Source organism: Ursus arctos, unplaced genomic scaffold (assembly GCF_023065955.2).
Source record: "Ursus arctos isolate Adak ecotype North America unplaced genomic scaffold, UrsArc2.0 scaffold_6, whole genome shotgun sequence".
Lineage (NCBI taxonomy): Eukaryota > Metazoa > Chordata > Mammalia > Carnivora > Ursidae > Ursus > Ursus arctos.
The window spans coordinates 72383672-72411026 of NW_026623078.1; the positions used below are offsets into that span (position 1 = coordinate 72383672).

A 27355-nucleotide genomic window follows, 5' to 3' on the forward strand; every position below is an offset into this window, starting at 1 on the left:
TCCCCAACATTTCACAGGTGTCCTTGGAGTCAGTTTGGAGCTACATGACTCCTGTTAATGGATGGTGAGGGGGCGGGGGCAGGAGCAGGCATGGCTCCAAAGGCCCCTTTTCTGCCATGGCAGCCTCAGAGGCCACCCTTCCAGCTGGCAAAATAGCAAGATGGAAGAGAACTGTTTGACCCATATTAGATTTACATGTGTGAAGAATAAAGTATATGATAAGCCATGGAGATTTCCTTATTTGCTAACTTAACAGAGTCGGTTGCATCCTGGCCAATATGGCGACCACTTAAGGCTAAGGGGTGTTTTTTGGAATATGGTGATTAGGTGAGTTGTCTCGTAATGTCCTCATGAGCAGAGTGTCTGAATTTCAGTATGGCCTTCGACGGGATCTTCTGTGGTAAGTTGGGGTTGTTTAACAGTTTAGTCCGTGGCTTGGGCGAAGGTAGAGATGCCCTGCTTTTTCGGTTTGTGTGTCTCACGGAAGAGGGAGACGCACTGAGGATCTTGATTTATAGACTCAGAACTCAAACTCCGGCAGTCTAGAACAATGCGCTTCAAACGACGAGATGGGAGGAAAGCACCACCTAGGGATATGTGACGTGAGATTTGAACTACAGAATCTCAGGAGAGGCGGGATGAGGTCGAAGAGCAATCTGAAAATAGCTGTGAGTGGGCCAGTAACCAGGGCTAGAGACCAACGAAGTACCCTCTAAACTCTAATAATCTCTTATTCCCCAAGTCTCTCCACCTACAGACCTATGCAGGAAGCTGGGGAGTGGGTGGAATGGTGGAGAGAATCAGGAAAGAACACATGGTCTGGAATTCAGTTGAAAAGTCTCCAAATCCTTTAATAAACTTGAAGCCAGGTCCTGCAAAGTTGGCAATAAAAAGGAGAATCTTCGTGAAGAATCTTCGTGGCTGACCTCAGATGACACGGATTTGATCTATTAAGATGGCCAGGAGCTCCTCCTACTGATGAGGTAATGCAAGACCGCAAGCTCAAAGTTACTTTCGGGGATTTAGGAGATCACGTCTGTACGTAAAAATGTCGCCAACTCGGAGGCGCTGTAGACATGAAGAGGATCTGAATTCATTGGAGGTCTTGATCCTGGTTGAAATTTCTGGTGGCTTTCCTCAGACACAATCACTTAGGGACATTCTATCTCACACAACCACAACACTAATAAACGAGTAGGGACTCAGCCTTTTTTCTCTTAGAATTTTATTTTTATTTATTTATTATTTTTTTTAAAGATTTTATTCATTTATTCGACAGAGATAGAGACAGCCAGCGACAGAGGGAACACAAGCAGGGGGAGTGGGAGAGGAAGAAGCAGGTTCCTAGCGGAAGAGCCCAATGTGGGGCTCGATCCCAGAACGCCGGGATCACGCCTTGAGCTGAAGGCAGACGCTTAACCGCTGTGCCACCCAGGCACCCCTCTTAGAATTTTAAAGGTTACATTTCCCCCTTCCACGCTGATAAATTGTTTGACGCTGTGGTGGGCATGCGCCGTTCAGAAGAAAGCACGCTCTCGGCAAAGGTGTGAAGAATCAGGAACCAAAGCGCAGGGTCCCAGCCGTAGCTTGGGTGTGGCCCCGTCTCCCCGGGCTCCACAACCAGGGCCAGAGACTAAGTGTGTGCACGGGTTTAAACAGGGAGCTCAGAGGGGGACAGAGAAATTCTAGACCACAAATACAACGACCCATAACACAACTGGACGACCTCCAAAAAAATCACCAGCCTACAAAACATCAGGAAAATAAACCTCTAAGTCAGAGACAGAGCGACAGGAAATTGTTCTAATTCCTCCATGAAATTTGGCACCACTGATTGAGTCCCAGTGTAAAAGCAACACTGGGGTCAGGAGCATTTTGGAGGGCCATTGGTTCCCTTTTTTGTTCAAATGATGGACAGGAATGGAAAAAAGGGTGTTTCCCCTTTTAATGGAGATCCTTGGGAAAATTCTCAACTGAGTGGCACCCGTGGCAATGTGTTGGAAGGGTGGGGATGTATTTTTCCTTCTTAGGGACCACAAATGAGATGAGAGATCGTGGCCATTGCTCTGCAGCCAGGAACCATTTCCTGAAGATGGGCTGTGTCCCTGCACCAGGGACCAACGAAAGCCAGACAGGGAGCCCTGCCTTAAGGCCCTTCTGTTCGGAATCCTGCTTGATATGTATATTTCCATCAGTAGATCGACGCAAAAACATTCCTTTGTTTTCCAAATGAGGTGAAAGAAAATTGTGATTGGATTTTTCATGAGCTCACAATTTATGCTTCAGGAAAGTGACTAAATCTTTATGCCATCTATCTCCTCCATCCGCCGACCCCCCACCCTGTGCCTGTGCTGGAGCATGTCCAGTAATTCCTCTACGTCCTCCTCTGCAGCTACAGGCATCCCTATCCCCCACCCTGGGGCGGCCCAGAGTCGGGCGTCGCTGGGGCTCAGGACCACATGGGCATCAAGTATCCTGCCTTTAGCGAGAGGGCTGGAAGCAGTGAGGGAAATATTAAGCACTACATTTGAGAGGGAGCAAAGGGCATGTGACATGTGTGACTGGTATCTTTTTCTTGGTGTCCTATCATTGTCATTTCCAAGATTGGGGACCTTACAAAAATGCTTCAACAGGTAAAGAGAGCAGCCTGAGTGGTGTGGCCGCAAGCAGAGAGGTAGCTACTATCCACACCACGGAACAAGGGACTGGGATCGTGCCCTTGACCTCTGGTCTTTAGTGGGGTCAGTGTGATGCACTTGTCATGCTCGAGTTCCTATTTCAGTTCTGCCACTTCCCAGCAGTAACTTTGGACATTATTTTAGCCTCACTTTCCTTACCTGTAAAATGGGAATGTTATCGGGGGGCAGGTGTTGAGAACGTCGTCTGTTGTCATACATATGAAGCACCTGGCATGGGTTAGAACTCCCTTTCTCTTACTCCCAGCTCCGAAGATTTGTTTTATCCTGCTCAGTGACAATGTATAGAGTTTGAATTTGAAGAAAGTTAAGGCGAGTTAAGGAAGTCCAACCTTCTCCTTCTATAAACGAGGAAGCTGAGGTCAAAGCAGTTAAGCCATTTTTTCCAATGTCATGGCACTGACGTCTTGACTTTTTAACCAGTGATGGTTTTATGGTTTGACGTTTCTGTTGAGATCATGGGAGCCACTCACACACGGGCATTTGTGAGCAAGACAATGGTACAAAGTAGAAAAGACCAATCACAAGTATTCATCCATGTTCCAGCACAGCTATGTGCACACCCGTGGTGGGGGTGGGGGTGGGTTGTCAGTAAATTAACTACTGGAGCTGCTTCAGAAGCATGACTTCCTGGGGACAAAAGTGGACAGGAAACCTCTGGGTATTCTTCTGGGCTTGACAATATGTGTAGTGCAGACTAATTGTGTAGACACAAAGAATATTTACTACGCAGTCGAGGCTTACACAGGAGCTTTCCACAGGAAGACGAAGCTCCTGGTTCTGCCCAAATGTGTGTAAGCAGGTGAATATGAGTAACGTCCGTCAAAGTAACCAATACGTTCCACCACCCGCCACCAGTGGCTCTCTCATGTTAATCCAGTTGATTCTGCCATGGATGGCATACTTCAGCTAATCAAGACAGCCTGGCTCACCAGGAGTCACCCTGGTGAACATAGATGCTAATACGTTTCCAACGATTCCACTCCTGATTTAGTATTTCTTGGATGATCCAGAAGCTTTTCCAGGAGCTAAATGTGTCTGGAAGGTGGCAACTGTGAACACCTGTTCCCAGTGGGTGGCCGACAGAGGGAGTAGGTAGACACGGATGGGCAGACCTTACCAAGGGGGCCTCTGAGGTTGTTCATTGGCTCAAGGTCTCGGATGCTATATGTTACATCTCCATTGGGATGGCAACTCCCACTTGAGCATGCTTTTTTACAAACTGTGCTACTGTGGGATTGTCAAGCCATGCCCTGTTGTTCCCATTTTAAATGAGGAACCTGAGGTGGAGAGCTTTGCTCAAGTTCGTGGAGTGGGTAAGCAGCTCACCTGGGACAACCAGCTGGGTCTCTTGATTCCTGATACAGGGCTCCCTCCCAGGCCCTGGGATCCCTTTCATAAACGCAGGGGGCTGAAAGCATCTTGACTCTTTGGATCCCATGAGGTATCCAGGCAACAGATATCATCTTAAGTCCGTGGATCTGTTGTAGAAACCCACAGCCATCCAAGTGGGGCAAGACTCTAACTAAAGCCCCAACATTATTCACAGTAAAAGTGAAAAAACTTAACATTTTGAAATTACAGTGACACAGATGTATGGTTGACATTTTGGTAAATACATACATACAAAAACATATTTACAAAATTCAAGTCACACATAATTCTACAGCCCCAATTATCCACACACTTTTGTGGTATTTCTTTCCTAATTTTTTTCTTAAGCGTAGAACTCTGTTTCCTTTTATATCTTTGTGGTCATGTTTATTATTTTGTATTCTGAAGTTTCATTTATATATGATGAACTTTTCTTCATATAATTCAATATCCTTCAATATATTTTAAATGACTGCATAGTGTAGACAAGCCATAACCTCTGTGAAACGATTCCTGATTTTGAATGTTTAGATGATTTCTAATTTTTGTTAATTTAAATTACACTGTTGCCAACAAGGTCACTTATAGATATGTTCGCATACTTTTATAGAAATCTTTATATTGCTGTCTTATTACTTGCTTTAGACAAATTTCTGAAACAAGCATTTTGAAGGTTATACATCTTTTTTTAAAAAAAGATTTTATTTATTTATTTGACAGAAAGAGAGAGACAGCCAGCAAGAGAGGGAACACAAGCAGGGGGAGTGGGAGAGGAAGAAGCAGGCTCCCAGCAGAAGAGCCCGATACGGGGCTCGATCCCAGAACGCCGGGATCACGCCCTGAGCCGAAGGCAGACGCTTAACCGCTGTGCCACCCAGGCGCCCCTGAAGGTTATACATCTTGCCGGAGTAAGTTTTGAATGTCGTCCGGAGTTCCTGAGCTGTCCCCACCCTTCATCTTGTTCCCTGGACCTGATGCCCGCCATGCGCTGGGCCTCCTTAAAGGTCACGACCTTTGTCAGGCTGGGTCACAGCTCTCCCAGCCAAATCTGCCCTATTCTCTGGACCCTGCTGACTCTACCTTCCCTCTCTGGTGGGGAACTGGGCGGGAAGGGAAATCGGACTCCTGGAAAACCCCTCTGCCCATTAATCCAGCAGCACTTTGCGCTACACCCGCAGCAAGGCCGGCGCTCGTCACGCTCTCCAGAAATCCTGTCCCGTGCCCACCCCGTGGACGGCAAAGGGACACCTCCTTCACCCTCGCACATCTCCGTCCGGGCCACCACCCGGTCTGTGGGGCAGCCTGCCTGCTTTCTAGAGTCATTACTTTCTTGCCCCAGCTCCTTGTTTGCTCAGCAGGCGCTTCAGAGCTCAGCCTCTTAACAGCCCTTTCTCTCAGTTTCCCCATCTGCAGAGTGGGGGCTGGGATTCTGGGCTGACAGCGTGGTGTGGTGAGCAGTGATGAATGTTTTGAGGCGCGTCGAGATCTGTCCATACGCACGGGGAGCTAATGAGGCTGCTGTTGGGCAACCCGCTTTGTTTCCCACAGAGGAGGGATCAGTTCCTAATCCCCGGGCAGACGGTGTCTCCAGGCTGCTTCCTGATGAACCCAAACAGTGGATTCCCAAGGAGATTTTTTCCTAGTGCTATGCAAGCTCTCAGCTTAACTGGAAAACTCGAAATTCCATTGGAAACAACTCCAAAATAGGGCCCGAGTCCGTCCGTCCACCGGGTAGGGCCACTTGGCAGCTTCCGGAGTAATGTTTGCCTGAACAGAGAATGTACACAGCCTGGGATCCTCAGAGGACATTCTACGGTTCACGGATGAACTTTCGAGAACGTCTCCCAGTTGTGTCTGTAAGTTGGTGGGTATTTTCTCTTTGTAGCAAGGGATACATTGGGGAAAAAAAATTAGTCACCATAAGAATAACTACATGTGAGAAGTCCTTACGATGTGCCGGCACCGTGGCAACTGCTTTCCCGGAAGTCAAAAGGTTCATCACGACAATGGCCTTGGGATGTTTCTACTTTTATTACCCGCTTTGGACACACAGCATGTGGAGACACAGAGACTTTAAATAGCCTGTCTAAACTTACACAGCCGGGAAGCAGCAGAGATGGGATTTCAATCAGGCAGTTTTGGCTCTGGGGCCCACGCTCCTGTTAACCGCCTGTCATATTTCCTTTCAATACATTTGCGTTTAAGGTACTCATGTGAAGTATGTGTTAAAAATAGATTTATTTAAAGTTATGGAAGCATGATGATGGGAATAAAAATGATGAATAAAAAAATCAGCCAAAAATAGTGAGATGGTAGGAGGAGTTGATGGGCACTAATGATGAAATCAGGTGACCCCCCGGGGAATGTCCCCCAGAGGGTGGTCTGGGGACCCCCCTGTGTCAGCATGTCCTATAAGCTGGTCAAAAAATCCAGATTCATTCAATCAGAATCTGTATGGGTGGAGTCCAAGAATCTCTATTTCTAACCAATTCCTCAGAGCATTCTTACAGATCACGACACATTCCTATGTATCGCCCACACCCCACACCCCTACCCACCAACAACTATAGCCACCACGCCTTGATGTCTGGCTGTCCCACTGGGCTGTCACTCTTTTGGCCTAATGTCAGGGAAAGCCACAGGTAAAGGAACAGAGTGCTAGGACGCATCTATAGTGCTTGGGCCTGTGCTGGGTTGGTACCCAATCTTCACAGCCTACTGTGGGGTACAAATATGTTCATTTTCCAGTTAAGGACATTGAAGCCCACTGAGGTTAAGTGACTCGGTAAGTGGTGGGGCCAGGAGTCAGGCCTGGGAGCATGGGGTTTTTCAGCTGTGCCTTTTCCATCACACTAGCCCACTGAGGCCAGACCTTTAGGGTCAGTGCATCCCACAGACCAGCTGGAAGATGCCGAGTCAAGAAAATGGGCTTGTATTTGGATAACTGCACTAATGCATATATCCAGCCCTTAATGCTAGAGTTTAAAGTTAAAAGAAGGGGCATCTAAGGCAAGGAAATGTGTCTGCTGCTAGATGTACCCAGTGTTAGGGGAGAGGTTCATGGCTACAGGAGAGAGGAGAGTAGACGCCACTTCTTAGCTGTTGGTTTTGACAAGTTACTCAAATCTCTAAAATCCATTGTCCTCGCAGGGACCACAATAGATCCAATCTTGGCTGGTTATATTCAGCATGAAATAGGCTAGTGAATGTGGAGTGCCTGACACTCAGTGAATGGTCACCAGCTGGAGAACCAGGCTGCGAATTCAGGGAGACCAGACAGGAGCAACCACAGCCAAGGTCAGCCCCGGACAGCACCGCCAGGATGTTGCTGCTGGCACTGTGGACAACTCCTCTGACTTCATGCCATTGCTGGGCTCTCGACACCACTACCTTCTTGAAAAAAGACTAAACCCTTCCTGCATCTTTGTTCCAGCATCTTCGTTCCACAGCTGTCTTTTAGGTCCTTACCAATGTCCTAGATTCAAGGGACAGATGAGGTATTATCTCTCTTGATGGGCTTCCAAAGTGTGAGGTGACTATGGGAAACCCTAATCCCATGGAATTTTCCTCGAAAGGCAGGGAGGGCAGAGTTGATTGTTGGGAAGGAGGGAGGGAGGGAAGGAAAGAGGGAGAGAGAGAGATCCCCTGCATTTCATAAAGCTCACAAAGTCCTTTCTTGTCCAAATTCGCATAATGGAATTGAGGGCGAAGACTGGTAGGAAGTGGCCAAACCCGCTCATAGTGAGGCTCTGAGTGTAGAGTGCCCAAGGGACTGGATATATTAATTTGTTTGTTTATTTGTTCCTTTATTTACCGAGCATACATTGAGTTCACCATGTCTGGGGTTCTAGTGCTGGGCTCCAGGAACATGACGGTGAATATGGCAAGGTTCTTGTCCTATAGGAGGTCCTAGGCTGGTGACATTCAAACATGGAATCCCAAGAGGCAGGAGAGGGATTGAGGAGAGGGGATAGCCTGACTCTGAGAGCTGCACCAGGACAGGATTTACAAATGATGCTTTTGGCCTGAATCTCCAGAGGGTGAGGTGACCTTCTCAAGTTCTGCTAGTTGATCATTGACCAGGGACTTGGGCTGAAGTCTTCACGCTCAATTGCTGACGCCTTTTTTTCACTCTGGGTGCAGCTCTGTGCAAGGTAGAGGGGCAGACAAAGCTTGGAGCAAGGGGTGGGGACTGGGAGGCTTTGGGGTCCTGCCTATTCTACTCACTAGCTAGCTGATATTCATTGGTCTAGAGTCATGTAATTCCAAGACTTACTCTTCCATCTGTATAATGTGGGTGACATGACTTCCTTCCCAGAATTACCGTGAAGACGAATGGAGGACAAATTTAAAGAACAAAAGTGCCCCTGATAATGGTAGACACACGAGGTGCTTAATAAATGGTAGCTACATCGAAAGAAGCTGAGCTAGGGTGATTGCCTTCAAGGAACTCACTCTCTGGAAGGCGATAGGGTGGGGATAGGATAGGACAGTCGAATGTAGCCGGGCGTGAGAGAGAGAAGAAATAAGCACAAATCTTTTCATTGGATCGGCTGTAAGTAGGATCAGAATTTGGAGAAGAGAGAGCAGAGTGTGGCCACAAGTCAAAGGCTTTCTGGAAGGATCAGTGGGGTGGCCAGTGTGCTGCTTTTGTTCTATAATCAGACTCCATGGGTTCCTATCTGAGTTCTATCCCCCTTAGTAGATCTGTGTTCTTGGGCAAGGAAGTTATTTAATTTCATTAAACCTCAGTCTCTTTTGCTATAAAATGGGTGTAACAGTAGTATCTACTTACTGGGTAGTTATGAGAATTAAATGAGCTAATCCACATAAAGCGGATTAGTGCAATGCCTGGCACTTAGTAATCATGCCGTGAATATTATCCCTGTTGAACCGAGCCCTGAACAATGAATATACAAAACCTTCCTCATCATGGCTGTTGTAAGGATTAAGTGAGACAATTTATGTTAGGCTGGTACACAGCGAGCATTCCTTACGTGCCCTTGCTCTCAAGGGTAAGGGCAATGCCTCCTAGGTCTTTGTATCCCACGTGACCCCTAACACAAGTGTCAGTTTGAATACGAGGAGTTCGGCCGGGAAGTTGACAACGCGTCCAAGGGTAAAGGGAGGCCATGTTAAGTCTGGGAAATGGCATGACTGAAAGCAAAGCAGTGGGAAATAGCCTGCATCCCCAAGGAACTGAAGAAGCCCCTTCAGTCGGTTAAGTCCCCTTTGTCTCCCCCTGGTGGCCATCTGGAGCACACGCAGTGCCCCTCTCAGGGAAGGGAGTCCGTGCTTGAAGAAGAAGTGACCATCCAGCCCCACCTGAAGATCCCCAGAACCTGTGCCTTGGCTGTGATTCACCTGCAGGGTGATTCACGACCGGTCTCGACGGCACCGACTGGCTCTTGGTGACATTTCCCAACCAATAACAAACAGTCGCATAAGAACCAGCCCCGAAACTAAAGGAAAAACTGTTATTTAATCTCTTCTCACTTTATCCACCCAAACCTCTGGGACTCTGCCCTTTGACCTCCTCCATCAGGAACTAGAGTGTCATATATTCTCCTTTTTCCTGCGTCCCTTTGGGCAATTAATCATGTAACGATGACAGCAATATTTTGGTTGCTTGCTCTGTGGCAGGCGGGGTTCTAAACTCTCTGAACAGTTACCTCATTCAATCCCTCAGACATCCCTATAGGTTTGTCTATTTTGAGCCCGGTATTTCAGATGAGGAAACTGAGGCACCGGGAAGAACGTGACCTGCCAGAGGTGACACAGCTCATATTTGGCAGAGCCAGCTTTCAAACCCACATGATCGTGCCGAGACCATGTTCCCAACTGCTGTGCCATCAGTCTCCCGGTGAAAAATCTTGGCCCGTTGTCCCTTATCACTGGGTTTGCCTCATACCACTGGGTTTTTGATGCTCCAGCTCGGGGTTAGCTGGCATCAGACAGCTTCTCACAGTTTCCCAACCTCAAAATCGTGGAGAGAAATGGTTTTCAAAGCGTCTCGTTGGGTGCCACCAGCAGAGCTGCTGATGCGGCCGGTCTGGGGGTGGGCCCAGGAATCCGCACGGTACACAGTGGCGATCTCTGGTGCGGCACAAAGAACCCAGGTTTGGGGACCACATCTTTTAGTTACCACTTCTCAGATCTTTGGCGAATCACTTTTAGCTTTCCTGTGTCTTTGCTTCCTTGTCTGCAGAAAAAGGACAGGAACCCCAACCTTGCTGTAGTTGTTCTAAGGATTAAATACGTGATTCGTGCTGGACAGCCAGCGCAGTGCCCGATGCGCAGCACACATTTCTTAAATGAACTTGCCCTTGAAGATAAGGGCAGCGCTTCCCATTTCTTTGTACCTCTGTGGCCCCCAGCACAGGGTGGTGTCCCCTGGGAGCCTCTTTACTCATACATGCCATGCAAAAATGCGGCATTTGGGACCAGGAATGCACACCTCCCCCTCAGGAAAGCAGTAAGGGGGCGGGGACACTGACTTGGTACAAACAAGCCTTTATACAATGAGGTCAAACCTCAGTTTCTCATCCGAGCAGGGTAGATAAACATGCCCTCCACAAGGATTGCTGGGAGAATCCTCACGGAGGATTTTACACGAGGCTGGCATGTTTTGTTTTTCCAAACATCATCCTTATTACCTAGCCCATTTCTACATGGGGGCTGAGCCGAATTCCGGCCGGGCCAGGGGCTGAGTGGGTGAGCAGGTCCAAGAAGTTGTGAACTGTGTCCTGGATTTCTGGAAGGCAGCTCCCAGGGTGGCAGGGCAGGGCAGGGATGGCTCTCAGAGAACGCAAAGCTATGTAGGGAACGCAAATACTCTACAGTAGGGGATGCTTCAGTTCTGATGTACAAGAAAAGGCAGGAACATCCAGGGAGGCGCTGCGAACATTCCACTTGACCTCTGGGGTTGACATAGCCGTGGGATCGAGATTCTCCATTCTGGGGGGCAGGCAACGAGGCAGAGAGCCTGGCTCTCATGTGGTCTCTAAAAATGGAATTAATAACACTCACTTCTCTTTTGCTTGACCCACATCTCCCTCTTCCTGCTTTGAGCACTCTGATATTTTCTCACTTTCTATCTGTAAAGCCTGTCTGTCTCATTACTCACCAGCAAGGACTCCAAATGCAGAAGCTGCCCCCATGAAAAACCACTGGGGAGCCCACAGCTGTCCTACGTCATGCTCTGAGTCACCCTGGAAAGTGAAACTCAGGCTTGCCACTCTGTCTTGAAGGCTGGCGGGGTTCTCCTGGGGTGATGGCTCCCCCCAGGTGTTGCTCTGTGGTTTGCAGCGGGTGGGCCTTGCTGGATCCCTGCGCTGAGTTTCAACCCACACCTTCTTGCCTCTGCACTTTGGGCTTTGCCTGGGACTCTTTCTCCACTCTTATTTTTCTGGATAACTCTCATCTACCCATTAGGATCAAGCTCAAAAGTCTCCTCTATGAAAACTTCCCTGATTCTCCTTTAGTTTCCTACTGGAGAGACCATATATATCTCTACTCCTATGTCCCTGGAACCTCAAACATTTCTGTTGTAACGCAGACCCCACGGGGTGCTCTCAGCTGCTCTCAGACCGTGAGCCACTTGAGGGCAGGGACCACATCTTAGCTCCCCTGTAGTCCCAGCCCCTGGCCCCTGGTAGGTGTTTAGGGAATATAGTTTGCATGAATCATTCATGATATGGTTGATGACTGTCATGGCTCCTTCCATGCACATTGGTTTCATGCCCATTGGACTACTGATCCTTGGAATCTAGCTGGTGGAAGATTCGATTCTGTAATAACCTTAACAGAAGTTTGTATGGTATTTCCTTGAATATTATTGGTGGCAGGACTTGACTTTCTTACTCATCCATTCCATTGTACTGTACGATGCCCATTGTACAAGTCATGATAGCGAACTGTATTTCTATAGGTTAGAATTAGATTAAGCTGTGAATGATAGAACACTCAACATGACAGTGGCTTGCATAGATAATTATTTTTCTCTCATGTAAGCAACCGCAGACAATCCAATTCAGGACAGCTGTGATAGCTCTTTCCGAAAAGTCCTCAGGACTGTGGCCACTCTAACTTCCTACTCTGCTCTCCTTAGAGTTTAGCCACTGTCTTCATGGCCCAACACAAAGCTTCCATAGTCATGTCTATATTCTAAACACAGCATGAGGGAAGGTGGGAAGAAGGGGCAGAGTGGGTGGGGCACCTGTCTCTAAGGAACTCTTCCAGAATCTACCATATGACATTTTGTTCACATCCTACTGGCAGAACTTAGTCACGTGACCACACTTCCCTGCAAGGAAGTCTGGGAAGTGTAGTCTTTATTTTGAGCAGCCATGTTCCTAGCTATGGAAAAAGGGGGAAATGACATTGAGAAAAATGGTAGAGGTCTTTACCGCAATATTTGCTTGGCACTTTGTTGTTTAGATATAATTTTTATTTTCATTGATTATCTGGGCAGATACTCGAATGGTAGACAAGACAAGTAGCTTGTTCGAGGACACTCGGCGTGTATGTGGCGGAGTCCGAGGAGCCGAGAGTTTTCACGCTCTGTCCCTGCTGAGCAGGAGGTGGCCTTTTTTGCAGATTTACATCAGTCTTTGTTGGGTCAGTTTCGGAGAAGTGGAAGGAGTACAGTCTCCCTGCTGAGTGGTGGCTGCCTTAAGCCCGGGGCCGCGGGGCCTTCTGAATGCCCCCCTCCCCGGGCACGGAGCCTGGAGCACAGACGCCCTCAGTAAACTGTGGGATTGGTGAGTCGTCGTGGAACACCCACTCTCCTTGTCTAAAAATGATACTAATGCACATTCTTCCAGCACATGACGGTTAGTCTTTCCATCTCTGTGGTTTCCAGCTGGCTTCACCGTTCATGGAGGCATTGCAGTTCTCAAAGCCGGATTGTTCAGGAAGGGGCGTGGCTGGAGGAGGCACATTCGGGTGTGATGCCCCTTGAACTCTCGCTGAGCTTTCCCGAACTTGGGGGTACCACCCTCCCGTGAGAGGTGAGGAAGGTAAAGTTCGAAGAGGCAACAGGAACTTTCTGTGAAGGGCGGAGCTGCGCCCTGACCCTGCGCCCGACTCTGAACGGCTGTGGTCTTGGGGTTCCGCCCCCTCGGTCACTCCTTGGACGTCAGTGAGTCACCAGCAAGGTGTGCAAAGTGTGGTTTGGGAGGCACGGAGAAGGATTAGCTGTGGGAGTTTTGGGGGAGTCAGGGAAAGCTAACTGCTGAGTCGGCCAGTGCGAGAGAGAGAGAGAGAGAGAGAGAGAGAGAGAGAGAGAAGAGGGTGGCCTGCTTATAGGCCGAGGGTCTGAGCCGTTCCTCACCCCAGCGGGCACTGGGGAACCAGGAGGGCCTGGCTGTGGAAGGCATAAGGGGCCGTGCGGGGAATATGCGGGAAGGGTCCTCTTTCTGGCTGACGTCCGCTTCAGTTGTCGGATCTCTTGCTCCTGGGAACTTTCAGAAAGCAACATTTTTAAAAATCTGTTTTTTAAAAGATGGGGCCTGGTCCTGTTAGACCCTCGGGAGGGGAGGTGAAATCTGATGAAAATGCCCTTTCTTCTCTATCGCTTGTGGGGGACGGGACAGCAGCATCACGAGGTGGGCATCACCTGGGATTCAGTCGGCAGACCGAGGCTCAAGTCCTGTTTCTGCTCTGAGGGTGACACTTGGGTGGGACTCAACCCTTCCGCAAGAATTTCTTCAGGAGGAGAATGACACAGCTTCTCCGGTGAGGTGTTTGAGAGGACTGCACAAGGTTTCGTACCTGGGTGATCTTTGCAAACCGTGACTCATTCTATGTACTGGAAAAACGTCTTCTCTGTTTGCTTTGGTTAAGCTTATTACACAACATCGAGGCAGAATAGAAGGCTGGCCCATGGGGGCTCCAGCCTTGGCTCTGTGCCACCTACTTCCTGGGCAAGTCACTTCCCCCTCTGTGCTTTCATTTCCTAATCTGTAAAATGTGCAGAACAACGGAATCCAACAAAGATGGTTGTCATGAAGATTTAATGAGATTACATATATATAACATATATATAATATGTATAATATATATAATGTAATATATAATATATAATAAGTTATTACTGAGTGTTAGCTATAATATTCATGACAAATATTTTAGAATTAATTATGCTACGGGCATTAAAGGCACTTAGCAGAGGAATGCCTTAGGTACCTCAATGGCATTTCAAAATATTATTTTGAAATATACCATTATTTTTTTTTTTCACTATTAGTTTTATTAGTAGTAGAATTTTCACAGTTGAAACTGCAGGAACCAATGCAGATATTGCTCCTTTTAACCAGCAGGTGGCACTCATGTCGTGCTTAAATTCTAAAAAAGCTTAAAAATACATACATATTCATATTTTCTATTTTTACCATAAAGAGTAAGAAAAAAAATCTTAAGAAAGGCCATTGTCTGTGCCATGGGGAGATAATTAGGGTATGTAAAACAGCTGATACAGTAATTAATAAGAGCAGTGACTGGAGAGTCTTGAAAAGCTTTACCATAAAACTGCGGGAGAGTAATTGACCTCACCGACATAAGAAAAAACATCACGAGCTCACACACGGCGGGGAAAGGCTGGGTTCTTACTTCTGTGGATTTAGAACCGAACCAGGGAATCCTGGAGCTGCACTTCTAAGCCACACCTGGGAAGGCTTTGAAGCCGCTACTTGCAAGACCAGGCAGGATCTCCGGTGCCTGGTCTCATCCACATTCCAGGGTGAAGACAACGATTGACACCCCATAGGATGCTCAAGAAACACGTACCACAGCCCAAGCAGAGTCTCAAAACCCAGGTGTCAGCTCCTTACGGTCATAATCCTGGATAGACGTGGAAATTCTAGGGTCTTATCTCGAGGGTCTTACTGGATTGTGCAGCCCCGGGTATGGCCCTCCCCTTGCCTGGGTGTCATTGGCCTTCTTTGTGAGGTGAGGAGGTGGAAACAGGTATCATGACCCTGTATGGAATCTGTAAGGACACATCCTCTGTGTAGGGAGGAAATGGGTAAGCATGGGCAGGACCAGTCAAGTTCGTGCTGTTTTGGTTGGAGAATCTGCATAAGTCTCCTGGGAAGGACATGGGGACGGTATAGACATTGAGCATTGTCTGAATTCTAGATCTGCCTGTATAACCATGCTGTATAACCATGAGTGAGTGGCTTCACCTCTCTGGTGGAGCAGTAGTCCCTTCATATTTGCTTGTATGGTAATGGGAATGATACGGTTTCAAGTGTTCTATAGAGATAGAGATATATTCTAGGTGCTGAGTCCATTACATATGTTAGAAGTGGCCAGTAAGAGCTATGGGGGACACAAGCTTGGATTTTATTTCAAATTTATCCTTCGTCTGCCTCTCTTTCCATATCTCTCTGGGCCCCACAGAGCATAGGTCTTTTCTTCGAACCTTCCCAATATGGTGGTAATGGAGACCCATTGCTCAGATTTCCTTCATGAGCACCTGCCGCAGGGAGCATCACTGACTGACAGTCTCCAGGCACCATCCCAGGAGCATGGAGGTCCTGCTTTCCCCAGGCTGCTCCCAGCCAGTGACTGGGCCTGGGAGGGTTATCTGCTCACTGCGGGCTGCCCCTAATGAGTGGCTCTGGCATCAAGACTCCTCATCACCCTGGTTGGCCATCCTGAGTTCCAGTCTGGGGCTTTCCTTCCCTACTCCTTCCTTTGTTGTCTCTCTCTCTTTTTTTTTTTAAAGATTTTATCCATCCATTTGACAGAGAGAGACAGCCAGCAAAAGAGGGAACACAAGCAGGGGGAGTGGGAGAGGAAGAAGCAGGCTCCTAGCAGAGGAGCCTGATGTGGGGCTCGATCCCAGAACGCCGGGATGACGCCCTGAGCCGAAGGCAGCTGCTTAACGACTGAGCCACCCAGGCTCCCCCCTTTGCTGTCTCTTCTACAGGTTTCAGAGCTACCTCCCTGTCTGAAAGCCCTCCCAGGCTTCTCCTTTGCTGCCCTTTCTATCCTTCCCTGAATCCCACTGTGGCATCTGCTCTCTGCCAGGCCTGACTTGGCATAGCAGACTTCTGTGGGATCAAGTCCTGCTCTCTGTTTTGACCCATGCTCTGGAGGTCAACTTTTCCTCTTTATGGATTTGAAGAAAGCAAAAAGTAAAGTTCCAAACAGCCAATATTTAAGCAAGAGAGGATTACTACCTTTCACCAACAGTACAAGGTTACAGCAGGCTCTATCCATCCCATTGGGGTCCATATTAGTCTGCTTTTGCTTGGTTAGGTTATATTTTCAAACCTTAGATCTTAACGGCTTACAAACCCAGAGCGGATAGTTCTTGCTTACGTTACAGGTCGGCTGACATCCATGTGTCTTCTTTATCCCAGGATCCAGGCAGAAGGAGCTGCCTCATTTGGGACATGCTCTTCCCTTGGAAGAGGAAAAAGAGCAAGAAAGTGGATAAAACCATGAGACGGCTTTAGAGGCTCTCCGGGGATTGGCACATATCATTGCTACTTGCATTTCATTGGCCAAAGCGAGTCACACAGCCTTACCTGATGACAAATGGACAGAGGCATATACTCCCCCACCCCACCCCACCCCAGGGAGGCACTGCAAGGCACATGATAGGGGGCAAGGATGTACAATCCCCTTACCATGAGGACAGTGAATAATCACGAGCAATAATATAATACACAGCTGATCTTCATTACTGACAGACTCTATATTTGCAGATTCATCCACTTGCTAAAATTTATTTGCGACCCCCCCAATCAACACTTCTAGCACTTTTGCAGTCATTTGTGGCCATGCGTCGAGCAGCACAAAGTTTGAGTCATCTGATGCCTATTTTCCCCGCTGAGGTGGCACAAGCCAACACTCAGCCTTCACGTATGAGCTCTGGTGCAGAGCCGAGCAGAGGACGGCGGCAGGCGGAGCGAGGCTGTGCAGGAGGCTGGGCGGGGTGAAATCCCAGCGCTGGCCCCGTGAGAGCCAAGGCCCCAGGCCAGTCCCTGAATGCTTCTGAACCTCGTTTTCTCTGTCGTAGGATACAAAATAATTCAATCTACCAGGATGAGTTGTTTTTAGGATTTAAAGTTGGAATCTATGTGAGGGATGCACGTGTGTGGGGCGGGGGGGGGGGGTTCCGTAGGAGCAGGGGTTTAGTATTTGCTAATTCAGTGTTTGCAATGACTTTATGGCACATAACTATCACATAAGTACCATGAATAATGAGATCAGGGTCATTGGGAGGCCCCCCAAATAGCACCTCTCTTCACCACCCACATTCTGAACCAATTGAAAAATCATAAGATGTCCAAGATATGGAGACTAAAATGCCGCTTTTCTTATTGATAATTAGCAGAGGCTCTATTGAAGGCCAAGTGGGCATGCTTACTCCCTGTCTAGCCTCCCCAAGGCAGATTTTCTATCTGCAGAGCAGACACACTTTCTTTTCTTCTCTTCTCTTTTCCCTTCTTTTCTTTTTTTTTCTTTCCTTTCTTTCTTATTTTTTTTCTTCCTTATTTATTTATTTATTTATTTGGGAGAGAGAGAGCAAGCATGGGGTGGAGGGGCAGAGGGAGCAGGAGAGAAAGTTTTAAGCAGACTCTGTGCTGAGCACTGAGCACGATCCTGAGATCATGACCTGAGCCTAAACCAAGAGCTGGACGCTCAACTGACTGGGCCACCCAGGCACCTCAGACACACTTTCTCAGGTTACTGATACCCATCGGTCTGGGTAGAGAGCGAGAAAGAGACCAGACCCTCTGATGGATTAACTACCCCCTATTGAGAAATATGGACCAATGGCTGTTGTTCAAGGACCAGGACATTCATTCCACCTTCGTAGGGAGATGTAAGGGTGAAGGGGCTGGAAATGTTTGGGAAAGAATGGCTCCCCATGGTCAGCAGGTACAGGGAAGGGTATTCTCCTCTGATTAACAGAAGATGCAGACCCAGCTGCGGGCTTAGTGGATGAGTTGGGGTTTCCCTCCATCACTGTTACGTGTTGACTGTTGTTCTAGTCTCCGGTCTTAACATGCAATCATAAAAGGGAAAGCACAGTCTGGTACCCTGCTGGAAAGATGATGTGTGGCCACCCGATCCAAGACATCTGTTGGGTTCTACTTATGGGTCATTTGAACAGAGTCTGCTTATGTAGGGCTGCAAACAGAAGTCAGTTTGAACTACTCAGTTTGAACTGGGGATGGAATTGTTTCCCCAATGATTTGGAGTAAGGAGGAGGGTAAGCCAGATGTTGGTTGGGCCTTGCACAGCAGGGAAATCTGGGGTCGGCTGGTGCTGCTACAATCTTGGTTGGCATTATGGGCAGACAGGGAATTGGGGCATTAAGATCAACAAGAATCATCCAAGGAGCAGGCAATTCAAGAGGAACAATTCATCTTTGTTCTTTATCTTTGGCTGAGACATCTCCCTGGTAGCTTTCTAAGGCTAAGTACTAGGGCTGTCTCCTTGGTTACAAAGGCTCCCTCACTAGGGCAAAGGTGTGGTGCATGTACCACCAGTAGGTACTCAAAGTGGCAAATTGCAAGTGTGTGTGTATTCGTGTCTTAGGGAGCTTAAAACAGCAGAAATTCATTCTCTCACAGTTCTGGAAGACGGAAGTCCAAAATCAAAGTGTGGGCCGGGTCATGCTCTCTCTGAAGGCTCTAGGAGAGGACCATTTTTTACCTCTTCCTAGCTTCTGGTGGCTTTCCAGCGGTCCTTGGCATTACTTACCCTGTAGATGCTTCACTCCACTCTCCGCCTCTGTTTTCCCATGGTCTGCTCCCCTGGGTCTCTGTCCAAATTTCCTTCTTTTTATAAATCCACCAGTCATTGGATGAGGGCCCGCCCCAATTCAGCATGACCTCATCTTAACTTTTGATCACATCTACAAAGACCCTATTTCCAAAGATCACACTCCCAGGTTCCAGGTGGATGTGAATTTGAGGGGAACACCGTCCAACACAGTACAGTGCCGATGCATGGATATATGTGTGTGAAATTCATCCCAAACAGACTTCGTACATTTCCATTCCCTTCTGTTTCCCCTGTTGCTTTCTTCACTCAGACGCGATGAGTTCTCCAAGTGCTTTAAGATTTTATGAAGGGGCACCTGGGCGTCTCCGTTGGTTAAGTGTCTGCCTTCAGCTCAGGTCATGATCTCGGGGTCCTGGGACTGAACCCTGTGTCAGGCTCTCTGCTCAGTGGGGAGCTTGCTTCTCCCTCTGCCTCTGCCCCTACCGCCCCCCGCCTTGTGCTCTCTCTCTCTCTCAAATAAATAAATAAAATATTTAAAAAATAAGATTTTATAAAATACTCTCATATTCCTTATTTCATCTGATCCTATCAATAAGTCAAAAATATATTGTTTTCCCAATTGTCAGAAAGGAACTAAGGCTCCAAGGGGTTAAGTCACTTTCTGAAGATCACACAGGTCGTGTGTGTCAGGAACAGGTCTGTCTGGTTCCGAGCTTGGTCCACGTGGCTGCCTGTCACCTTCAGCTGTAAAAAGCAGCATGATTCTTCTATTATTTCCCAAACCTCTTTCCCTAATGAAGGAAAAGCCTTTCTTTTTTTTGCAATTTAAAGTTTCTTGGCGGTGTTCCCCTTTCACAGACTCATCAATCAATCAAAAATCCAATCAATCAAGCAATATTGAGCTCCTACTATATTAGAAGCAGCATTCCTAGGCTCTGAGAACAGAGTGGTGAAGAAAGTCTATAGTCGAGCAGTGAATGAGACAGATACACATACAAATACACAGATCAAAAGATACTTAGAAAGTGTGATGGTTATTCAGGGAGAGACTGGAGGGTCAGGGATCTCCTTCAGATTGGGAGGGGTCAGCGAGAACCCTGGGAAGGTGACATTAGAATAGAGATCTGAAGTGTGAGTAGGTGTAGCCAGCTGAAGAAGGGGCATGGAATGTTCCAGGCAGGGCATTGCTGCCAAGTTTGAAAAGAGCTTGGTGGGTTTGAGGGGATGAGGGGAAGTTGGTGTAGCCGGCAGTGCAAGAAGGAATCAGGGAGATAGGTGAGGATAGCTTACAAGTGTGGCAGAGAGGTGAGGGGGGCTTCGGTTTTGGAAGCGAGATGGTAAGAAAGGGTGGAGTTTGAGAGAGATTTTGGAGAGGGAACCATCCTGGCTTCTTGCACAGATGGGTGGGCTTCGGATCTGCTGTAATGAATGTCCTTCTATCGATGACTCATATTCAATGACTTATCGATGACTCAGGGCTCACGTTCACATCTGCAGGTGAGGAATGACAGGTGGCATCAGGAAGGAGTGCCCTGAGTCCTGACCACCGCTTTGGGGACCTGTTCACCCTCATGCAGCACCTGTGAAGTCTGCCAACTGAGGTCGCTGTCTGTTGGGACTGCTGTCAAGTGGAACCAGCCAGAACCACAGCCTACAAACCCAGCACAGTCCATCCACATCCCCCACTCATTTCTTTTTCTTTTTTTTTTAAAGATTTTATTTATTTATTTAAGAGAGAGCATATGAGTGGGGGGAGGGGCAGAGGGAGAAGCAGACTCCCTGTCAAACCCAGAGCCAGATTCGGGCGGGGCTCGATCCCAGGACCCCGGCATCATGACTTGAGCTGAAGGCAGACGCTCAACTGACTGAGCCACCCAGGTGCCCCCCCCCCCCACTCATTTCTAAACACTGGCAAATTTCAGAACATTGTTTTAATTCAGGTTGAAAAGCTCCTCAATCCTATTCTATTTTTAAATATTTTATTTATTTATTTGTCAGAAAGAGAGAGAGAGCACACCCAGGGAGCAGCAGGCAGAGGGAGAAACAGGCTCTCCCCTGAGCAGGGAGCCCGATGCGGAACTGATCCCAGGACCCTGGGGTCATGACCTGAGCTGAAGGCAGATGCTTAACCGACTGAGCCACCCAGGAGCCCCAAAAGCCCCTCAATCCTGGTGAGAGAAAGTGCTGCCAATGAAGCCATTTGTTTCTTAGTCGTGTACCTCAGGGCACAGGGCATTTACCCCAGTGGGATTTGGGGAGGGGGCCCTTTGGGCCACCACTGGGCACCATGCAGCAGAAGAAACTGTTGCTCCCCCTGACTGGGGGCAGTTTCGGTCTTTGCAGATGGGCTGGCATGGGGACCCAGGTACTTTTAGAAATGAGAGAACGTGACCACAAACACCTTTGAAGTTTAATATATGTTTCCTTCTGCTGTCTTAATCCAAGAAGCCATGACTCGTAGCGTGTGTGTCCGAGTGTGCATGCCTACATGTGAACAGGGACGGAGACAGTGTGAGAAGCTGCTGTCTGTGGGGCTTTCCTTGAGTATTTGTGTTGAGAATCAGATTTAAATACCATTTACTGAGTGCCTACTATGCCCCAGACACTCTGTGGGACATGCCCATGTATTTTATCTTTTGGGTAAGAAATATGATTCCCATTTTGCAGAAGGGAAAACTGAGGCTTAAAGAATTGAATGGGTTGCATCCTATGCCTATCTCTCTCATCACTCCGTTGCGGTGTGGCAATTCCTGCCCTGCTTACGCACCTAACTTCTGCACAGGAACCTACTGCCTCTTTGCATTCCCAGTGCCTCTAACCCTGTGCATGGCACGTAGTAGGTACTCATTGTATTTTTTCGGTAGACTTTTTGTTGAAGTTTAACATAGACAGAAAAGTGTGCAAATGAAGTGTACAGCTTGGTGAATTTTCACAAAGGAAACATACCCTGTGACCAGAACCAAGAGGCAGAGCTGTATGATCCCAGAAGCCTCCCTAGTGCCCTGTTCCAGTCACAACCCCTCCCCCTTCATCCTCATCGATGGTGACCCCTGTCCTGACTAATGCTACAGCTCCGTTCTGCCTTTTCTTGACCTCTTATGGATGAAGTCATACAGACCTCTCATATTATGGACGCTCATTTATTCTCACTGCTGTATAGTATTTCATTCTGTAGCACATTTTATCTGTCCATTCTTCTGTAGGAAGACCTTAGGTTGTTTCTAGGTTTTGGTGATAACGAATAGGGCTGGCATGAATATCCTGACGTAGGTCTTTAGGTGAGAGTGCTCAGTAAATATTTGATGAAAGGATAACTACTTGCTGCAGGAGAAATCACTCATTTTATCAAGTGCTTGATAAATGAAGCCTCTAAATCTGTCACATGAAGGGGATGTTCTTGGGGGTTTGGGGGAGAAGTTGGGTGTGCGGGAGGATTTCTGAGAAAGCAGTCCTGAAGGAACAAAGGAGGAGATGGTACCATGACCGAATCCACAGAAAGGCCTAGAAGGCAAGGGTGGGAGCAGGGCAGGATGTGAGTAGGGAGCCACAGGCTTGAATGGCCAACAACACTTGGTCTTCATCTGAGAGGCAACAAGGAGATGTGGATGGCTCTGGAGCTTGAGAGCACGGTTAGGTTCGCCCTTCCTTCCTTCCTTCCTTCCTTCCTTCCTTCCTTCCTTCCTTCGATTTTATTTATTTATTTATTTGTTTATTTATTTATTTTAGAGGCAGGGGGAGGGGTAGAGGGGGAGGGCGAGGGACAAGCAGACTCTTCACTGGAATGCTGAGCCCTATGTGGCGCTCAATCTCACAACCCTGAGATCAAGACCTGAGCCAAAATCAAAGAGTCAGACGCTTAAGCTTAACTGACTGCGCCATCCAGGTGCCCCTCTTTCTTTGTTTTCAAGTGAAATTAAGTTGTCCATGGTTGCCATGGTGAGTTGGGGGTGGGGGAGACAACAACCAGGAATCAGGGAGCCAGGGTAAGAGGTTGCTGCCCTAATTCAGCTGTGTGTTAATGAAGTTGGTGGTGGTGTGGAAAAGACCTGGTGGGAGGAACACTGAGCAGGAATAAGCTGAAATACTAGTGAGGGGCCATATTTAAACATGGTTGCCAGGGTTTGAGCTTGTAACAGAATGGGTCCAGGCCAGGAGGGTTAGTGAACTGGGGGATGTGAGTGGGGGAGGGGGTGGCTTTGTTTTCCTCAAGGACAGTTCAAGGAGGAGGTTATGGGTCAGGGAGGGGGACTTTCGGTGGAGCAGGAGAATCCAAGGGAGAAATCAGGTACAAAATAGTGGATTCTGAATAAAGCACAAAGAATCACAAGTTTCTGGGTAGAAAGCCGCAAACCTCCAGAATAAACCTTAATTATTTTCAATCAGTCATTAACAAAAAACACTAGCTTCCTTTCTAACCTTTCAAAGTCGTCATTTGTAGCATTTTTAATGTGAAATCTCTCGGTTCCCTTCGACCCAGCCTGTTTGAAGTGAGGGTGTCATCTGGTTTTCCTGCTGTGTCTGTTTTATTGTTTTTCTCAAATAGTCAGCTTTTGACTTTCCTTTTCTTTTATCATATACTTTTGTTTCCGATTTATTAACTTTTCCTCTTGTCTTTGGTTTTTATTCTGTTGTCCTTTCCCTAAATATTGCAAGCTTAGCTCATTAATTTCCACTATTTCTTCTTTTTTAATATAGTATTTAAAGCTGTAATGTCCCTCTAAAGGCCACGTTTGGTAAATTCCACACGTTTGACAAATAGTCGTTTTGTGATTGTGTGGTTATAAATATTTTCTCATTCCCATTTGATTCTTTCTTTGACATTTTTTGAAGTACATTCTATAATTTCTGATTACTATTTTCTTTTGCTACTTTTCTTCAATGAATTGCACTGTACTTGAATGCATGGTCAGTATGATTGTCTCTCTTTTTATGGATGTTAGCAAACGCTGATGATCAGGTCAGGGGTCAGCGCACTACAGTGGCCCCGTGAGCCAAATCCTGACTGCTCCTGTTTTTGTAATGAAAGTTTTACTGGAAAGCAGCCGCAACTATTCCTTTCTGTATTGTCTATTTCTGCTTTTGAGCTACGCCAGCAGAACTGAGTAGTTGTGACAAAAGTTCTATGACCTGTGAAGCCTAAAATACTTACTAGTGGGCCTTTTGAGAAAAAAATTGCCAGTGCTTGCACTAGATCCATTATTCTAGGAAAGCTGCAAAATGGTGATTCTGTATTCCTTTTTAAAATAATTCTAGTTCTATAACCTTTTTCCATTGATGAGCTGGGGTTCCTCCATAAGGAGAAATTTCCCTACTCAAAATGGCAGGATAAAAGCTTGATTTTTTCCCCCTTTTATTTACTAGTTTAAACAAATTAAATTTATTTTCTTAAGTATGACCATTTGGAAGTTACCATCTTGATATAGTGGATGAGGTATTTCACTCCATTGCAATTATTAGCTGATATCAATTTGCTATTACATCTGATGTGTTTTGATTTTGCGAAAATTTTTTTCTGTGTTTTCCTGGACTGCAGTTAACTATTCTTACTGATGCTCAAATCATCCCATCTTTGAACAATGGGAGCCTCTTGGCGGGGGCTCCTGAATCCTTTTGAAGTGACTCCTGTCATCTTTGGTGAGTTCTCTGCTCTCTGGTAGAACAGTATGTCCCAGACGTATATGCTTCCTACCCCAGACTTGATAACCATTTTTACTTTTATTGGAGGGCTTAGTCTATTATTTATTTGGGTTACTGACGTATTTGAATTTACTCCCATCACTTTATTTTATGGTTTCCATTTGACATTTTTTATGTTTCTTCCCTCCATCCCTATTCCCATGTTTTAGTTTCCTGGAGGTTTCTTTTGGTCTCCCTTAATTTTAATGTGCATTGTAACCAAACAAGTCTAAAGTTAAATTATGTCTCTAAACTCCTGAAAAATGCAAGGATTACTTGGATTACTGTACCCTTGGTGTCCCTCCTTTGACCTCACATGTTACTCTTGTCCCTTATTCACATTCAACCTTGTTTTTATCCCCAATTAATCACCAGGGTTTATTGAATAATTGATTTATTATTGACTTGCAAATGCTGGCTTAGATTTGTCCACTTTTTTAAAAAAGACCAGTTTCCTTTTTTACTATTCTTTCTAGAACTTTCTTTCTGATTTCCATTTCCATTTCCAGAGGAAACATGCATGTTAGTAAGTTTTCTCAGTGAAAATGTGTTAGTGATAAACTTGGGTTTGCCTCCTTTTCTGTAAAAAGTCGTTTTAGCTTGACCTTAGGTCTCTGCCTCTCTCAGCTCTACTCCTTTCTGTTGCCTCGTCCTTGGGGACCCTCAGCACACGATGGCCAAGATATTGCCACGCTTGCTTTGTCGTGACAGCCAGTGATCCCAGAGACCCAGGAGCATCTGCTTCCTGATGGTTTTTCTGACAGGGCTTTGATTTTCCTGGCGATGGTCATGAGCTTCTCTCTCAACTTCCTGCTCAGCCTGAGGCTGAAATGTACTGCTTGGCCAGGCAGAGGGGACCTGCCTTCCTAAAGCCCTGGGGACAGTGTCACCAGAACAGCAGTGTCGAGAATGACAGAGAGGTGGCTCTCCAAGGAGGTGCCGTGGCCACCGCAGCATCTGTCCACCATGATTATCATATCAGATATAGTTAATATTATGGGGCAACAATGATGTTACATGTGCCACCCCTAAAAGTACATAAATAGTTTAGTATTTGGTCAGGCAAGCTTGTGGACCCATAAAAAGGAACAAAAGAGTGTGGATTCTGTGTCCATTCTCTGCTTAGCCTCCCCAACCAACTGGTCAAGTAGGGGAGCCCTGTGAGGGCTTGAGGCGGCCAGGTGGGTGTCATCTAAAATACCCCTTCAGGAGAGACCGGCCCTGAGCGGGGCAGTCAGCTGAGGGTGGCAGGGCCCTCGGGATCCACAGCAGCATTGGAGCAAAAGCCTGAACTGAGCTCCGGGGAGCTACAAGGACTGCCGTGTCTGCCCAGGGCTGGACCCTTCTCCAGGCCAGCTTTGCCCTGGAGCTCCCCACTGGGCTGGGTGAAAAGTTCTGAGCTGCACTGCAGTGTGAGGCTCTTCCACCCAGTTTTCTCTCTTCCCTCCTCTCCCTTCACCGATGTCAGACCAGCATCATGGTCTGGAGCCTTTCTCTGCCTACTCCCGCTGCCTCTACCTCCCGCATACACACCATTCCCTCCACAAGGGTCTCTCACACTGCTCACTCCGTGTCGGTGTCAGTTTCCTGGAGGAGCTGAACTCAGACAGGTGTTTTTTTGGCCACCAGCTGCTTTCTTCCTTTTCCTTTTCTTCCTTTCTTTTGAAAAATCCTTTCTTCTCCCTCATTTTCTAATTCTGCATCCACTTAAAGTGAAACAATAGATCTTATGAGAAGACAAAGGGGCATTTCAACTCCTGCTCAAAAATTTCCTCTTGGAAGCTGTATTAGTCTAGAGAAACAGAACTAGTAGTGTGTGTGTGTGTGTGTGTGTGTGTGTGTGTGTGTCTGTGTACATACAGACACACACACATCCTATTGGTTACATATATAAAATATCCAGAGCTGGCCAGCAGGCTGGAGACCCAGGGATGGGTTGACGTTGCAGCTTGAGTTTGAAGGCACTCTGCTGGCAGAACTCCCACTTCCTCTGGGGATCTCAGTCTGTTTTCTCTTAAGACCTTCAACTGATGGGATGAGGCCCACCCACATTAGGAGGGTGAGGTGGTTGACTCAACCTCTACTGACCTAAATGCTTATCTTATCTAAAAACTACCTTCACCTCATTTAGACTGATGTCCAAGCAGAACTTGGCTACCATGAGCTAGCCGAGTTGACATATAAAATTAACCACCACAAGTACTGTCTGGTCTGAGTTCTGAATGCTTTCAGAGAACCTGGTAATGAGCCTGTAAGGGGCAGCTTAAGCTGCCCTGACTTTTACCCTTTGGTAGCTTCTGGGCTAGTATTATTTACCACAAAGAACCTCACAGTCGTGCATTTCTAAGTCCTCAGAAAACAAATGGTTGAGCCTTTCTACCGTCTCTGTCGCAACTACTCAGCTATGCCGCTGGATGTGAGATAGCCGCAGGATGCAGCTTAACAAATGAGTATGCTCTGTGCCAATAAAACCTTACTGATGGAAGAGGAAGTGCGAAGTGTATGTCATTCTCACTCGTGAAATTGTATTCTTCTCTGGATTCCTCTCCCCTCGCCTCCCCTCTCAACCATCTAAGAATGTCAAATGCTGTCTCGCTTTTAGGCCACACAAAGCAGGTGGTGGGAAGCTGTGATTTGCCAGCCTTGCTCTCCGCCATTGCTGTCTCCATGAAAATTCACCTGTCCTCTCATGCTCTCAGCATGCTGCTTATTTCCAGGTGGCAATTCAAGCCTTTTTTTTTTTTTAAGATTTTATTTATTTTTTTGAGAGAGAGAGAGAATATGCATGAGCAGGGCGAAGGGTAGAGAGAGAGAATCTCAAGCAGACTCCCCACTGAGCAGGGAGCCCGATGTGGGGC

At 47.2% G+C, this 27355-nt stretch overlaps 1 long non-coding RNA gene across 1 annotated transcript in view; it reads left to right on the plus strand.

Moving 5' to 3' along the window:
• LOC130542872 (uncharacterized) overlaps positions 1-6372 on the plus strand; it is a 105319-nt gene extending 98947 nt beyond the window's left edge. The window contains exon 3 of the long non-coding RNA XR_008957740.1: positions 4791-6372. This is a non-coding gene — a long non-coding RNA (uncharacterized LOC130542872). The remainder of the gene's footprint in view (positions 1-4790) is intronic.
• The last annotated feature ends 20983 nt before the right edge of the window (positions 6373-27355 follow it).